At 39.5% G+C, this 18744-nt stretch overlaps 1 protein-coding gene and 1 pseudogene across 5 annotated transcripts in view; both read right to left on the bottom strand.

The window, feature by feature from the left end:
- The window catches only part of LOC133648369 (protocadherin-11 X-linked-like), a 760657-nt gene that overhangs the window by 718546 nt on the left and 23367 nt on the right, over positions 1 to 18744 (bottom strand). The window lies entirely within an intron of this gene.
- Positions 1 to 18744, bottom strand: part of LOC133649172 (protocadherin-11 X-linked-like) — a 155395-nt pseudogene that overhangs the window by 136303 nt on the left and 348 nt on the right.

Genomic DNA, 18744 nt, shown 5'->3' with positions numbered 1-18744 from the left:
ACGAAGAGAACATTTAAGCTCCGTCTGTTTCACTCTGTCATGTTATCGTCATGAAAAGCAGGCAGTTGAGCCTCGTGCTGCCTGGAAGCACATGTGAGATGAGATAGGAGACGGATACAAGAAGATGTCACTGAGCGTCGAAGCAAAAAAAAAAAAAAAAAAAAAAAAGGCATCCCGGGAATATGTCAGGAAATCAAAGCTGAAGAGCAGAACATTCACATGCATAAACAACTACTGTGTTTTCTCTTAGACCCACGGATGAACAGGGTACAGCTGCAAATATAATTTTTTTTTACAAAATATCTGTACTAATAGTCTGCCGTCAAAGTAAAATATATTGACAAAACGCTTTACTCGGAGGCTCAAAGTTAACAATCACAACAATCAAGTCTGTAAATGTCATACTTGCACATATTCTAAACCCACAAAATTCAATATTACCCCAAAGGAAATATTATGCTCAATATATATTCTAAACCCAGATCAACTGACTTGACTTTGTTTTGCTGCAGTGAAGTAAAACACTTAAATATGGCAGCTTTGCTTGTATTAATTACCGTATTTTCCGGACCAAAGGGTGCAAGCGCGCTGCCGATGAATGGTCTATTTTAGATCTTTTTTCATATATAACCTCTTAAGGCCCAAGCTGTTAGTTTACATGCTTTTTTTTAAAATTATTTCTCTTTGCTATTTGGACTTATTGGACCCTAATTAGAATACAAACTAAAAACATTTTTTAATATGATGTACTTAGTCCATAAGTACACAAACGTGTACTTAATGTGTAGTGACATGCACATTTTTATTTTTACACTTTTTTTTCCAAATTCCATTGTATGTTATACTCTTCTGACACCACCAGATAGCAGTGTAAGTGTCCATATGTCGGCATAAGACCCCAATTCAGTAGTGTGCACAATTTTGGAAATAAGAGCTAAAAGGTGCTGTCCACGCGTGTGGCCACTAAGGCCTTTAGAGGATAAGGTGCACCAGATTAGAGGGCGCATTAAAGGCTTACTGAATTTTTTTTTTTTTATTCAAACGGGGATAGCAGATCCATTCTATGTGTCATACTTGATCATTTCGCGATATTGCCATATTTTTGCTGAAAGGATTTAGTATAGAACAACGACAATAAAGTTCGCAACTTTTGGTCTCTGATTAAAAAAAAGCCTTGCCCCTACCGGAAGTAGCGTGACGACACCGGAGGAAGGACTGCTCATATTTTCCTATTGTTTACACTAGCAGCGAGAGAGATTCGGACCGAGAAAGCGACGCTTACCCCATTAATTTGAGCGAGGATGAAAGATTCGTGGATGAGGAACGTGAAAGTAAAGGACTAGCGTGCAGTGCAGAACATATCTTTTTCCGCTCTGACCGTAACTTATGTACAAGCTGGCTCATTGGATTCCACACTCTCTCCTTTTTCTATTGTGGATCACGGATTTGTATTTTAAACCACCTCGGATACTATATCCTCTTGAAAATGAGAGTCGAGAACGCGAAATGGACATTCACAGTGACTTTTATCTCCACGACAATACATCGGTGAAGCTCTTTAGCTACTGAGCTAACGTGATAGCATCGGGCTTTACTGCATATAGAAACAAATAAGTCCCTGACTGGAAGGATAGACAGAAGATCAACAATACTACCAAACTCTGGACATGTAATTACACGGTTAATGCTTTCCAGCCTGGCGAAGCTTAACAATGCTGTTGCTAACGACGCCATTGAAGCTAACTTAGCTACGGAACCTCGACAGAGCTATGCTAAAAACATTAGCTCTGCACCTACGCCAGCTCTCATCTGCTCATCACGACCCGTGCTCACCTGCGTTCCAGCGATCGACGGTACGACGAAGGACTTCACCTGATCACCGATGCGGTTGGCAGCCCAGAGACGGAGGAAGTCAAGGTGAGGTCGTTCGGCTAGCGCGTCTGTTATCTTTAAAGTGCTCCTGGTTGTGTTGCTGTAGTCCGCCGCTAATACACCGATCGCACCTACAGCTTTCTTCTTTGCAGTCTCCATTGTTCATTAAACAAATTGCAAAAGATTCACCAACACAGATGTCCAGAATACTGTGGAATTTTGGGATGAAAACAGAGCTTTTTGTATTGGATTCAATGGGTCCGAATACTTCCGTATCAACCGTTGACATCACGCGCATATGTCATCATACATAGACGTTTTCAACCGGAAGTGTGGCGGGAAATTTAAAATTGCACTTTATAAGTTAACCCGGCCGTATTGGCATGTGTTGCAATGTTAAGATTCCATCATTGATTTATAAACTATCAGACTGTGTGGTCGGTAGTAGTGGGTTTCAGTAGGCCTTTAAAGGAGTCATATAATTATATGTTGTATTAATTACCGTATTTTCCAGGCCATAAGGCGCACCGGATTATAAGGCACACTGTCAAAGAATCGTTGTTTTCCATCTTTTTTCTTATATAAGGCGCACCGGATTATAGGGTGCATTAAAGGAGTCATATTATTTTTTATTTTTTTCTAAATGGAAAACACTTCCTTGTGGTCTACATAACATGTAATGGTGGTTATTTGGTCAAAATGTTGCATGGATGATGTTTTACAGATAGTCTTTAAGCTGCTTTCTGACAGTCGCTTCAAGATGCGCCGTTTTGTGGGCGGTCTTATTTCTACGTGGCTCACTTTCGACAGCGTCTTCCAGAGGTGGGACCAAGTCATTGCTTTGCAAGTCACAAGTAAGTCTCAAGTCTTTGCCCTCAAGTCTCGTGTCAAGTCCCGAGTCAAGACAGGCAAGTCCTGAGTCAAGTCCAAAGTCAAGACTGGAAAGTCTCAAGTCAAGTCCCAAGTCCTGCATTTTGAGTTTCGAGTCCTTTCAAGTCCTTTTAACCACAGACCAATATATTTACACATATTGTGTATGCTTTTAAAACGCTGTATTTATTTATTAAAACAAGTGCATTTGAAATTGCAGGAAAAAAATAGTGCTGACATTGCACTTCATAATAGCACTATTAACCGGTCATTTTAAACATTTAACTCATTCCTTTACAGAATAAACACATTTGAAAAAACAAGTGCAACTGTACTTATTTGTACAAAAGTGTTAACATTGTATTTCCATGGCATATTGTATTGTAACTAGTCCCACAGCAGTTTCTATCCTGTTCTTACCTTATCTCATTGATCTCATCCCATATTGTATGTGTGTTTATGTGTGCGTACACATGAAAAACATAACAAATACATGAACAAAACAATGAACAGAGTTGTACTTTTTAGATGTCAGGGCCCTATGCAATATGTACACATATTCTTAATATAGTATACATTTTAACTGACCTTTATTTGACTATGTTTGTCTTTTGGTAGGTGGCTAAAATATGCGGTGCTGCTGACCGCTGTCTAACGTTAAGTTACTGTGTGTGATACATTGACTAACGTAACGTTATGAATAGGTACCTCATGCAACCCTGCTTAAAACAAATCACTTGACAAAAAGTATGAATAAGGTAGCAAACTGCAGTGGACGCAACATATTGCCGTGTATGCAATGACGTTATAACCACAGACATCTTATAAGTAGACGCAGCATTGGCTGCTGTGATGCGAGAAATTCGTCTGCCATCTTGAAGTGGTGATGAGGAGCCGACGAGCAGCCTAAACTAACAGTTGACAGGTAGGAAACAAAGATGCCGAGCTGGTGTTCAGCGTTTTTCTACTCAAATGAGCGGACTGTTGAAAATAGGAATCGGGGGATTACTTTTCCCAAGTAAGATTTAACATTAACGTACTATTGGTTGTATTTTATGAAAATAATATTACCACAGAGTTGAGAAGGAGCAAAGATCTTCAATATTTGTATGTGAAAATCACAAAGAAATCTTCTGGGGGAGGATGACCCCCCTACAGGGGTTTGGTTTACAAACTTTCAGCCCCACCTAAAACTAAATTCACCAGCCGCCATTGATTATAATGCATTCTCATTTTAGGCAAAATATAAGACAATACTTTCTTAACAGTATAATTGTAACCAGGAATAAGTCTTCAAGTAACAATATTCAAATACTAACATTGCTGGGTAAAACAGAATTTGGTTTTATTCTGAATCCAATGAAACAGATTGGTGGTTTTAGCTGATATAAAGACTTTCAGGTGTTTATATACCGGTATGTCCATGTTTAAGTATTTGGCAGACGCTTTTATCCAAAGCGACATACATAAAAAATACATATATAACAATCACTGTAAACATGATAATTTAAGGGAAGAATGTAATACAAAATATCAATACAAAGTGTCAAGACAGAATAAACTCTCTGCTGCTGCAGCAACAGAAATACGGTCTATAAGATATATAGATATCTAATGTATTCATACATTGATTATGTAGCATGTATATATAACCTAATCATGTTGTTTCTTCAATTTAAAAATAGCTGACCGTTTTTTTCCCCTTTCTCTGGGATTATATTCCCAGTTTTGATCTCGGACGTCTGGTCACTTATAGCATATAAGAATATTCTATTAATGTTAAGCAAACTATGAATAATAAAACACGCCAAAACATGTGTCCGTTATCATAGCTACACGTATGACAAAAAAGCATGTGAAAATCAGTGGTATTCAGTGAGGTAAAATGAATTAAATGCGCTGACAGTTCATTGCTCCTGCCAAATGAATTGCACTGAGTGGAGCGGATCACCACTCCAAGATGGCGGCCCCGTGTCTCGTCTGCGCCAGTAGGCAGATGCTGCGTCTACTTATAAGATGTCTATGGTTATAACGTTAGCAGTGAGTTTACAGCCTCACTGATTTAACTACACAGCAAATAAAAGTCACGTTACTTAGCCAATAAACGTTATCTTACATTCAAAACTTACCCTTCTTTGTGCAACTTCAAATGTCGAACGAAGTTGGAAGTTGTTGCATCTCCGTCTGTAATATTCCACATGCGTGATTTGTATACGGCAATTCGTTTTTTGTTGACCAAGTCGTAGTTTTTATACCCGAAGGAAAACCAACTTTGGCATAATTGTTTCTCACTGCTGCGTTGTTTGACAACTCTTCTTCATTGGTTGTCCTGCAATTTGATTGGATGAATGCTGTGTGATGAAAACAACGTAGATCTAATCTGATTGCCTGTTGTACTGAGAGCACACACGCTGACAGAAACAACACGCTGATAGACACAGACGAAGAAAATGAAAAATACGGAGCGTTCCCAAATAACTTTTTAAGCTTTGGGTTTTGGGGAAAGTAGCAAGTCATGTCAAGTCAAAAGGCTCAAGTCCAAGTGAAGTCACAAGTCATTGATGTTGAAGTCTAAGTCGAGTTGCAAGTCTCTTTACATTTGGTCAAGTCGAGTCTAAAGTCATCAAATTCATGACTCGCGTCTGACTCGAGTCCAAGTCATGTGACTCGAGTCCACACCTCTGGCGTCTTCTCCCCGTCATCTTTGTTGTAGCGGTGTAGCGTGCAAGGACGGCAGTGGAAGAAGTGGCAAAAGAAGGAGCTAATTGTTTTAATTACATTCAGACTTTAAATCAATAATGGAGCAGCATCTCCTCATCCATGGCTCACTAGTGCAACAACAACGCCGGAAATGTGTCCTGTGACAAAAACCGTCCGTAACTCTCTAATAATTAAAGTTCCTTGGGTGAATAATGTTACTCACTATACCGGTATGTTTTAGCGCTTTCATGGCAGATATAAGTAAGAACTTTACACTACTTTATATTTGAAATGGCAACAGTTGAGGATGAATGTCCCATAACAAGAAGATAGAGAAAAAGAAGAAGCCTATTGCCAACGGTGTCGGACGCACACATTTTTTCAGGACTTATGCAGATCCCAAATACAGATCAGCAGGTACCAGAAGGTAAGAAAAGTTGGTTTTGCATAATATTGTGAAACAAAACGCCAGATAATATGTCTTACCATATACACACACCATAATACTATTCGTATGTTGAAGCACAGTCCAATCCAATATTTTTGAGCGGCGTCTGTCATGTTCTATACTTTCAATGGAACATATAAAATATTGTTTTTTACCTGAGTCATATGGCAGTCTACACGTATCTCTTCTGTGTGACTGCCATTATTTGTAGTCTACATGTATCTCTTATGTGTGACTGCCATCTACTGGTCACACTTATCATTACACCATCAACCAAATAAAATAGCTTTGAGGTCGGTAAGCAAAACCAGAATTATTCCGTACATTAGGCGCTCCGGGTTATAAGGCACACTGTCGAGTTTTGAGGGGGAAAAAATATATATTTTTAGTGCGCCTTATAGTCCGAAAAATACGTTAGCTTTTCACCAAATTTAATCAAGATGAGGTTCACTTGAACAACACTTTGCTAAAAACTACAATTTTATTAATTTGATTACATTGTACTGTAATGATATTATAGTTTTTGTTAGTAACATTAATATAATATTTAATATAATATTTCAATAATAGTTATAATTATTTGAACATTAACAATAATGATTAAAACAATTGTATTTCACTGAAAACTCTGAGCTTGTTCATGGTGATTTTGAAAACATGGTTCTTATTCCTATCTTTATAATTCAGTGCTGCATTCAGTTTTTTGGCAGCACTGAGTAAAGTGAACTATTCAATAATAGTTCACCTTCTATGTCCAATAATGATTGTCATGACCCCTCATGACAATCATTATTAGTTTCTGGTATTTTGTTTTATTTCCTCTGTGGCACTTTTATTTTTGTTTCTATTTACTATTTGCCTCATTTTGCCACAATTTCTCCCTCACCTGTCTCTGATTGGCAACCAGGTAACACCTGTTTCCTAGTTGCCAATTGCATTGCTTTTTAAACCGGCACCGTCATCTCTATAATAATAATCTGGGCTGGATAATTGATCTTAAGTTACAACCTCCATGCAGCATTTGCTTTTTTTTTTGCACTTTCTTCTTCTACTAGTTTTGGTTAGGAACTTCTTTTTTTTACCTGCCATCTTTGCATTCTGGGGTCAAAACCAACATAAAACCAAAGTCTAAACAGAGAATACTAAACAAAAATACAAACACAACAGTTTTGTTTTTGCTCCCATTTTTCATGAGTTCATCTCAACGATATAAAACTTTTACTATACACAAAACATATATATTACTCTCAAATATTGTTCACAAATCTGTCCAAATCTGTTAGTGAACATTTCTTCTTTGCCAAGATAATCCATCCCACCTCACAGGCGTGGCACATCAATATGCTGATTAAACATAATTGCACAGGTGTGCCTTAGGTTGCCCACAATAAAAGTCCACTCTGAAATGTGCAGTTTTAACAAACAGCACAATGCCAGAGATGTCGCACGTTTTGAGGGAGCGTGCAGTTGGCATGCTGACTGCAAAAATGTCCACCAGAGCTGTTGCCAGTGAATTGAATGTGTGTTTCTCTCCCATAAGCCGTCTCCAAAGGCGTTTCAGAGAATTTGGCAGTACATCCAACCGGCCTCACAACCGCAGACCACGTGTAACACACTAGCCCAGGACCTTGTCTGAGACCAGCCACCCGGACAACTGCTGCAACAATTGGTTTGCATAACCAAATAAAATCTGCACAAACTGTGAGAACCCGTCTCTGAGAAGCTCATCTGCATGCTCGTCGTCCTCATTGGGGTCTCGACCCGACTCCAGTTTGTCGTCGTAACCGGCTCGAGTGGGCAAATGCTCACATTCTATAGTGTCTGGCACGTTGGATAAGTGTTCTCTTCACAGATGAATCCTGGTTTTCACTGTTCAGGCCAGATGGCAGACAGCCTGTGTGGCTGATGTCAACGTTGCAAATTGATTGATTGATTGAAACTTTTATTAGTAGACTGCACAGTGAAGTACATATTCCGTAAAATTGACCACTGAATGGTAATACCCGAATAAGTTTTTCAACTTGTTTAAGTCGGGGTCCACTTAAATTGATTCATGATACAGATATATACTATCAAATATATACTAACATCATAATACAGTCATCACACAAGATAATCATCAGAGTATATACATTGAATTATTTACAATATTTACATTATTTACAATCCGGGGTGTGGGATATGGAGGGGGTGGGGGTTAGGTTTGGTTGGTATCAACACTTCTGTCATCAACAATCAGCATCAACAATTGCATCATCAGAGAAATGGACATTGAAACAGTGTAGGTCTGACTTGGTAGGATATGTACGGCAATTAGTGGACATAGAGAGAGAGATATCAGAAATCATAAGAAAAACATTTGATTATTAACAATCCGGGGAGGGTGTTAGTTTATGGTTGAAGTTACCTGGAGGTGTACTTTTATTCCGGTTTTGAAGGAGGATAGAGATGCCTTTTCTTTTATACCTGTTGGGAGCGCATTCCACATTTATGTGGCATAGAAAGAGAATGAGTTAAGACCTTTGTTAGATCGGAATCTGGGTTTAACGTGGTTAGTGGAGCTCCCCCTGGTGTTGTGGTTATGGCGGTCATTTACGTTAAGGAAGTAGTTTGACATGTACTTCAATATCAGGGAGGTGTAGCAGATTTTATAGACTAGGCTCAGTGCAAGTTGTTTTACTCTGTCCTCCACCCTGAGCCAGCCCACTTTGGAGAAGTGGGTAGGAGTGAGGTGTGATCTGGGGTGGAGGTCTAAAAGTAATCTGACTAGCTTGTTCTGGGATGTTTGGAGTTTAGATTTGAGGGTTTTGGAGGTGCTAGGGTACCAGGAGGTGCATGCGTAATCGAAAAAGGGTTGGACGAGAGTTCCCGCCAGAATCCTCATGGTGCTTTTGTTGACCAGAGAGGAGATTCTATAGAGAAATCTTGTTGGTTGGTTGACCTTTTTGATTACCTTGGTTGCCATTTTATCACAGGAAAGATTAGCCTCTAGAATGGAACCTAGGTAGGTGACCTCATCTTTCCTGGTGATAACAATGTCACCCACTTTTATAGTGAAATCATTGACTTTCTTAAGGTTGATGTGGGACCCAAACAGGATGGATTCCATTTTACCCAAGTGTATGGATAGCTTGTTGTCAGTGAGCCAGGTGCAAGTTCTACAGAGTTCAGCACTGAGGATTTTCTCCACCTGTGACTTGTCCTTGTCCGATACCAGCAGGGCCGAGTCATCCGCAAACAAGAACAATTCACAGTCGCATGCCAATGACAAGTCGTTTATGTATATTAGGAACAGTGAAGGCCCTAATATACTGCCTTGTGGGACTCCACAGCTCACCGAAAGGGGGGCGGGGTGGGGGGGGGGGGGGGGGGGGTAGAGTGGCCCATGGTGGGGGTGGGGTTATGGTATGGGCAGGCGTATGCAATGGACAACGAACGCAAGTGCATTTTACCGAGATACAGTGACGAGATCCTGTTGTGGTATTCATCCGAAACCATCACCTCATTTAGCAGCATGACAATGCACAGCCCCATGTTGCAAGGGTCTGTACCCAATTCCTGGAAGCTGAAAAACATCCCATTTCTTGCATAGCCAGCATACTCACCGGAGAAGTCGCCCATTGAACAGATTTGTGAACAATATTTGTAAATAATAGGTCTTTAAAAGGTAAACGTTTTATATCTTTGAGTTCAACTCGTAAAGAATGGGAGCAAAAACAAAAGTGTTTATTGTTGTGTACGGTAGAACACAAAGCGTTCCATAAAGAACAGGAGATAAGGTTTGTGACCAGTAACCACTGCTTTCACATTTCCTTAATTGCTTGCATACCTTATTGTAATTTATGAGATATTGTATCGCATTGGCTTGTTGACTAAGCTTCCTTTTCGATGAAATTAAAGAGTCCAAAGACGAGACAAAGTGACATTCGATTATCCCTATTTTGTCCTAGTCTCACTTCAATAAAAATGTAAACAATGTTTGTTCTTAAGGGGCCCAAACTCTTGACACAGCTCTTTTTTCACAACTTGCACAGTGGATGGATAGGAAGAGGAGGAGGAGGAGCAGGCCAAATCTAATTTTTATACTGTAAACGCATAAAAATATGAAAACAAGAGCACTTAGAGAGTGCAGAACACTGCCAAGGCCCTTGGGTAATCATTTAGTGCAATATCCAGAATCTGCATTCATAAAAATATGCAAGTGAGTTTATTCGTGAAGATATTGTTCGATGACACTACTTGAGCACTACACATTATTACCTAATGTGTTTGAGCTTATATTGCTGACAGCATAGGAACAGACTTTGTGATTGTTTCATCTTTATTTACAAAACCCAAAACCAGTGAAGTTGGCATGTTGTGTAAATGGTAAATAAAACAGAATACAATGATTTGCAAATCCTTTTCAACTTATGTTCAATTGAATAGACTGCAAAGACGATATATTTAATGTTTGAACTGAGAAACTTAATTTTCTTTTTGCAAATAATCATTAACTTAGAATTTAATGGCAGCAACACATTGCAAAAAAGTTGGCACAGGGGCATTTTGACCACCGTGTTACATGGCCTTTCCTTTTAACAACACTCAGTAAACATTTGGGAACTGATGGGACCAAGATTTTAAGCTTTTCAGGTGGAATTCTTTCCCAGTTGTTCAACAATCCGGGGTCTCCATTGTGGTATTTTACGTTTCATAATGCGCCACACATTTTCAATGGGAGACAGGTCTGGACTACAGGCAGGCCAGTCTTGTACCCGCACTCTTTTACTACAAAGCCACGCTGTTGTAACACGTGCAGAATATGGCTTGGCATTGTCTTGCTGAAATAAGCAGAGGCGTCCATGAAAAAGACCTTGCTTAGATGACTACATATGATGCTCCAAAACCTGTAAGTACCTTTCACCATTAATGGTGCCTTCACAGATGTGTAAGTTACCAATGTATTAGGTACTAATACACCCCCATACCATCACAGATGCTGGCTTTTGAACTTTGCGCCTATAACATTTCGGCTGGTTATTTTCTTTTTTTGGTCCGGAAAACACAACGTCCACAGTTTCTAAAAACAATTTGAAATGTGGACTCTGGCTTTGGCTTTGCATAGTAGAGTTTTAACTATCACACACAGATGTAGCGACCAATTGTAGTTACTGACAGTGGTTTTCTGAAGTGTTCCTGAGCCCATGTGGTGATATCCTTTACACATGGATGTCGCTTTTTGATGCGGTACCGCCTGAGGGATTGAAAGTCACAGGCATTCAATGATTTCTCCAGATTCTCTGAACCTTTTGATGATATGACGGACCGTAGGTGGTGAAATCCGTACATACTGTACCTTGCAATAGCTTGTTGAGAAATGTTGTTCTTAAACTGTCAGTTTGCTCACAAATTTGTTCACTAAGGGGTGACCCTTGCCCCATCCTTGTTTGTGAATGACTGAGCATTTCATGGAAGCTGCTTTTACACCCAATCATGGCACCCACCTGTTCCCAATTAGCCTGTTCACCTGTGGGATGTTCCAAATAAGTGTTTGATGAGCATTCCTCAACTTTATCAGTATTTTTTGCCACTCGTGTTAGCTTTTTTGAGACATGTTGCAGGCATCAAATTCCAAATGAGCTAATATTTGCCAAAAATATCTATTTATGATTTACACAACGTGACAACTTCACTGGTTTTGGGTTTTGTACGTATCCACCTGTAACATGTTTGTGTTGTCAATGGACTTGGTGGTGTTAATCCTTACTCATTTGAATTATCAATATGTCTCCCAGGAAGTTTTTGGCACACCATTCACATTTTTCACCAAAATATGACATGGAAAATAAAAACAAGTAAGTTACAAACAACAAACTCACTGAAAGAGAAACTGCACTTTTGGGGGAAGTTTGCATATCATTATATCATTACTCAATGTCTTTTACTGAGTATACACTGTTTTAATATTATATCATATCATGCCTTTTATACTGTATTCTTTTGTGGAAGGGGGTGTGGTCTGCGCGACTGCCGCGGAGCGGGGTGTGTAAGGACCGGCCTCGAAGCCAGCGGCAGGTGAGTAGATTGCCCAGCTGTGGCTGGTTATCTAATCACCTGTCGCCCTTATTAGCAGCAGCCGGACCGAGACACGGGGTGGGAGTTGGAAAGAGAGAGAGAGAGACACACACGCTAGAGAGCAGAACAGAGCAGAAAGAGAGACTGAGGCTGAAAAGTCGAGTGTGTTTTCCGCAGAGTGGACTTAATAAAACATTATTGAATCCAGAATACCGGGCTCTCGTGCCAGTGTGTGGTGGTCAGGAGAACCCACCAGAGGGCAACCTTAATATATGATAATGCCTTTTATATGTATTATTTGTTTTATGTACTGCATGTATACATAGACTTTGGAGTCCGCAACAAAGCTTGATTGATTGATTCACAATCATTCTGTAAAAGAAAAAACATTATTCTTTTTTAATGGATTTTAAACAGTAAATAAATTATAGCAAAATGCTGCTTTTTTTTTTAACAACATCACTGATTATTACTCACTGCAGACTTCATGAGAGCCAACAAATATAATAGAATATCACTTACTGAACAAGGTCTGCTGTCATTAGGATGCGGATTGATATAATCTCGTTATATTCCATTTTAGATGAAGAATGACTCATAATCCTCGCAAAGAAAAGTGCCTTTACGAAACCGTCCTCGCCATTTCTGGGATTAAACCGGCTATCAAAGTGGACCAACTTGACGGAATGCGTCTTCATCCTTCTACTATCCAGGTGAGAGGCGGGATTTTATGAACTAGAAAAATCTACAGGGAGCAAGGAAGCGGCTTACCACTCGATAATGTCAACACAGGCACACAAACTTGTGATCACAGCTCCGCTACAAATTGTTTGTGTGCGTTAGCGCTTATAATAACAATATCACTAACACTTGGTTAATATTCATGTCACAAAATGTACAGTAAATGGAGCATTGTTGGCGCTTTTTGGATGTTTGTTTTTTATTGGGTTTTATGGACTTCGAAATAGAGGACCTCCCATTGGCTCCGCTGTAAACTGACTTTTATTTACGAGTTAGAATGCAAAAAAATATATATATACATCCGTCGTCATGTCTTTCATAATGATTGCGAACGATACACAAAATTCCCCCAAAGAGTGCAGTTCCCCTTTAAATAACATAAACCCATTGAGAAAGGTGATGCATTTTAACCATGATAATATGTGGACATATCCGTCTACCCATTAAAGGGCCCCTCTAATGCTAACAAAATTGTTGTTATTTCACAGTTATAATACTTCTAAAGATACAATCACAAGATTGGAATTGCATCTTACAGAAGACTGGAGACAATTTCATACTGCGTAATATGTGTTTTGGTAGCATCTTCGTCCCAAATCATGTTATTTCCCTTCCACACTGTACTTCCAGCAATGATGAAGAAAAAAGAAAAAGAAAAAGTAAAATAAAGTATTATTTTCATCTAATCTTGGTACATGCATAATAGCGCAGATGCACAACAGATGTACGACGTGCAGTGTGTACCTAATGTTTTGACCAGGTGACCCTAAATCAGACCTGGGCAAATTAAGGCCCGGGGGCCACATGCGGCCCGTTAAGCTTTCCAATCCGGCCCGCCGGACATTCCCCCAAAACTTTTTTAGATATTTAAGATGGAAACTGTAGCTGCCATTATGATCTGCAGTGATGTTTTCACTGCAGATTTTTACAACAAAGTTCTAAAGCTTAGTGAGATATTAAATATATCAGATTGTAGGTGTTGTTTTTTACCATTCGCGTTCATATTTCGCTGTGTTTGTAGCATTTTTGTTGCTTTTCGCTTTTTGTAAAATATGTCGATCAAGAGGGGGTGTGACGTTCAATATTCAGTTTTTTATCCTTCATAGTTAATATTGTAAATTCCACATTTATGTTCATGAACATTCTGGTTGTCTCATTTAGTAAAAAATGTAAAACTCCATTCTGTTTTTTAAGGCAGTCTGTCATTACGTTTTTATCATTCAATCAGAATTATTGTCAGGTTAGGTTTTAGTGTTCCTAAAAATAGATTTACCGGCCCCCATGCACATTTTTCTCTCTAAATGTGGCCCCCCGAGGCAAAATAATTGCCAAGCCCTGCTCTAAATGGTGTTCGTAAAGGGTTTTTTTTGGCGACGTATGAGAAAACAAAAACAACTTTGTCGATTTCAAGATTCTGTATTTAAACGGTGAACATTTTGAAAAGATAAATTGTGAAACTTTTGGAGAGGGTGGGCATATTTTCATTTGCAATCTAGGAACTCTTCCAGAAACGAAAATCTTGCAGACAGGCTAAAAAAAAAAAACGGAACATAAATGTATTGTGGAGCAAAATGTATGCAATTATTTACACCAAAGCATATCGTATTATCTGAACAACAAGAACGTGTTTTTAAATGTACCGTATTTTTCGGACTATAAGGCGCACTTAAAATCCTTTAATTTTCTCAAAACTCGACAGTGCGCCTTATAACCCAGTGCGCCTAATGTACGGAATCATTTTGGTTGTGCTTACAATTATTGGTACATGTTGAAATGGGTTATACTTGTATAGCGCTTTTCTACCTTTTTTAAAGGAACTCAGAGCGCTTTGACACTATTTCCACATTCGCACACTGATGGTGGGACTTGCCATGCAAGGCGCTAACCAGGACCCATCGGGAGCAAGGGTGAAGTGTCTTGCTCAAGGACACAACGGACTAGGATGGTAGAAGGTGGGGATTGAACCAGTAACCCTCAGACTGCTGGCACGGCCACTCTCCCAACTTCGCCACGCCGTCCCCGTTAAATGATGTGTGATCAGTAAATGGCAGTCAACCATAAGAGATACGTGTAGACTGCAATATGACTCAAGTAAACACCAAAAATGTATGTGTTCCATTGAAAATATAGAACATTACACACGGCGCTCAAAAATGTATCGAAATGCTTGATGGATTGTGCTGTGCTTCAACACACAAGTATTATGGTGTGTGGATAAGGTAAGACATTATCTGGCGTTTTGTTTAGCAATATTATGCAGAGCCAACTTTTCTTACCTTCTGGTACCTGCTGATGTGTATTTGAGATCTGCATAAGTCCTGAAAATTTGCACTCGTCCGCCTTTGTAGTCCGTGTCGACACCGTGTTGATAAGCTTCCTCTATCTTTTTGTTATGGAACATTCATCCTGCACTGTTGCCATTTCTAAGATAAAGTAGTGTAAAGTTCTTACTTGTATATACTGTGTATCCAGAAAGTATTCACAACGCTTCACTTGTTCCACATTTTGTTATGGAATAAACTCATTTTTGTTCTCAAAATTACAATGACAATGTGAAAAGTTTTTTGGGGTTTTTTAATGTTTGCAAACTCATTTAAAATTAAACAGCTGTTAGCCAGCCAAAGCAAAACAAAACATTTATAAAATGTTCAAAAATAATGTCATTTAAAGGTAAAGTACCAATAATTGTCACACACACACACTAGGTGTGGCAAAATTATTCTCTGCATTTGACCCATCACCCTTGATCACCCCGAGGGAGGTGAGGGGAGCAGTGAGCAGCAGCTGTGGCCGCGCCCAGGAATCATTTTTGGTGATTTAACCCCCAATTCCAACCCCTTGATGCTGAGTGCCAAGCAGGGAGGTAATGGGTCCCATTTTTATAGTCTTTGGTATGACTCGGCCGGGTTTTGAACTCACAACCTACCGATCTCAGGGCGGACACTCTAACCACTAGGCCACTAGGTCTATTGATGCACTCTGGAAGAAATCTAGCTATTTAAACAAGACCCTGGTCTCATGGCAATGTGTTTTGATTTTGCTTTCTGGTTTTTAAAAGTGTCTTGCCTCTGATTGGCCCTGCCCTTAGCCAATCGTGACTCATCCTGACGTAAACCAAGTCATGCAGTTTGTCCTTATTTTGTTTTTTCCAGTAATGAATGAATGGATTTGCCGTCCATTTTCTCTCTTTGCAGCATGTAGCTTTTATGGATGCTACTACGTTACATGAATCTAAAAATAGCCAAGCTACTGGAATAGCTACTGCTTCTCGGAAATGCAGTTAAGCTACGTAGATTTTGCTACATGGAGCTCGTTACTGCCCATCACGGATCATTTATTCGTGGAGGGAGGAGAATCTCCCAGAAGGACAACCATCTCTGCAGCAAACCACAAATCAGGCCTGTATGGTATAAATGGAAACCATTTTTTTGTGAAACGTTTGCCAAAATGCACCAGAGAGACTCTCAGACCATGAGAAACAAAGTTATCTGGTCTTGTTTGGAGGAAACCAGGCACCTCTCATTACCAGGCCAATACAGTGAAGCATTCTCACTGGCACTCATCGAGGGCGGACGCTCCCCTTCCCTCTCCATTATCTCTCGTGCTGGCTTCTTTGTCTTGTCTTAACTTTCTTGTTGCCTCTTTTTGCACTGCTCCCCAAATCTAAATATTGGAACTAATTAACTGGCCTCCCAACAAAATTGACAAGATATTGGGTTGTTTTGACGGAGCGGTTGTTGCCAGACAAACGACGGACTCTTGGGAGAAGATGGAGTGGCGACCCTTTCAGTCGAGGATGTGAAGATATCCACCTATTGGGAATTATGACCACCATCTGCTGATTGGAGTAAGCCTTGCTCTGGTTTCTCGACAAATTGGATGTTGCCGGCAGTCTTCAAAGTACCCCAAAGCTGCCACGAATGATTGGAAGATGCGGGCAGAACTGTGGACACTTTGTGATTTGGTCAACATCGGACCGTCTGCCCTGCAGGATGAATTTGAGGACCAGTAATAGACAATTTAGAGTGAAAAGCAAATTTTGTTTTTCACCCGCACAAAAAACCTTCTAACTTGGATTGTTTCCCTGGCTTTGAGACTCTCCTGAAGGACAGGCACAACAAACTCCCTTCTTGTCTCTCATGGACACACTCCTGTTGTTGACTTTGGACTGATTGGCGGCTGCAAGAACACCAAGGCCGCGGAACAGAGACACGCTGCAGGCTCACACACAGACATACATCCGTGAAAAATATACACCACACACACATACCCCCAACCCCCATCTAACACCCTTGACTAGAATCCTTAGAGGCGATGGACGGATGAGTAGCGCTTATACAGCAGCAGCCTGCTTCCGTAGCCCACACTCCATCTCCTCTGTTGCAAGTTTAGTTGATTCTATGTAACATGTTTATGTGTGCTATGGCTACGAGGTTTATTTCCTTGGCCACAGTCAGGACCCCCTCTCTAGAGGCCCAGGCTTAGACTGAATATTTTTTTACTCAAAGCGTTTACCTTTCCTCACCTTTTTTTGTAAAGGGGGCTGGAAGTTGGCAGACCCGTCAGCGATCCTGTTCTGTCTCCTTGTAATGTTTGTCTGCTCTTGAATAGGACTGTGCGGAAAATCTCAATTTCCCCTCGAGGATTAATAAAGTACTTCTGATTCTGATTAGGAATTAGAAATTGATGTATTCACAACAGAGACAAAGGCACAAAAACATTATTCTTGTAAAGCCAAGGATGCCTCGAGCTTGGTTGTAGAAACATTTGCTATTTTCCACATGTAGTATCTGGTCAGGTAAGACACAGACGGATACCAATATAACAAGAATGTTGAATGAAAGTGAAAAAATCTGACATATATTTAAAATTAGACAGAGTAAACGAGCAAAGGCAGGGAACAAGAGCGGCAAGTCATGAAACACAGAGTATAATTAAATGGGGAGACTAGTCAGGATAGAGGGACAGATGAATGCAGCAATGTAAAGAGACATCCTGGATGAAAACCAATACTTCCGAACCCAACCTGTTGAAGCTTTAGAAGAGCTGCAAAGAGGAATGGTTGAAACTGCCCAAAGATAGGTGTGCCTAGCTGGTGGCATCGTATTCAAAAAGACTAGTGATTGCTGCCAAAAGTGCATCAACAAAGTATTGAGCAAAGGCCGTAAATACTTGGGCTTTTTTTAAAATTTTAAATAAATGTATAAATAAATAAACTTTTTTAAACTTTTTGACCTCGGGGCCCAGCCTTTCTACTACAAAGAGTCCGGGGGCCCACCCAAATATTGACTCTAAACTAGGAATCTTACTTTTGATTTTAAATCATATGCAATAATTATATAGTTCTTATTTGACACATGAACTCTGGTTTGGCTTATTATATTATATTATATTATATTATATTATATTATGGCTCTGGTCAAGATTATTAGAAACAAGTTAGAACAATTAATTTACGTATAATTAAGTTTTGCCAAAATAAATCAACTAAATTGATAGTGAATATGTATCTTCACTAAACTGTCAATACATTTAAAGTGCAAATAGAAATACAGCTTTATCACTTTAGTCATAATTTTTGCTCTTAAGAATAGTCTCTATGACTTCAGCTCCAGGCGTCTTCTGTTTGTTTGATATTGTCATTACTGCCACAAGTGGTGGAAAAGTGTATTACAACTGAGTATTGCTGAGAAACAGATATTTGTTGGCGGCCCCCTAAGGTGAACCCTTGTGTTGTCCTCATTTCCTGTATACACCTCGTGTCCTCCAGGTCAAAATGACCCGTCTTCACAAAACCCCTAATATAAGAAGCTTAATTGAATTCAAACACCAAATGTCATCTTGCTTGAAGAAACAACTTGTCATTCACAACAAAATGTGTAAATAACTGAGTTTTCCCTCTTCACTTCATTTCTATAGCTTAAGAAAAGCAAAACAATTTGCGTTTTGAATGCATTTTTATTCATCCCAATGACTCAGTTTCTTTCTTTTCTTTCTCCAGTGAACAATTAAAGACAATGTACAATACAAAAATATTTAAAAAATAACATAACCCA

This window comes from Entelurus aequoreus, linkage group LG04 (genome assembly GCF_033978785.1).
Source record: "Entelurus aequoreus isolate RoL-2023_Sb linkage group LG04, RoL_Eaeq_v1.1, whole genome shotgun sequence".
Classification (NCBI taxonomy): Eukaryota; Metazoa; Chordata; class Actinopteri; order Syngnathiformes; family Syngnathidae; genus Entelurus; species Entelurus aequoreus.
This window is presented reverse-complemented; position numbering and strand designations above follow the sequence as displayed.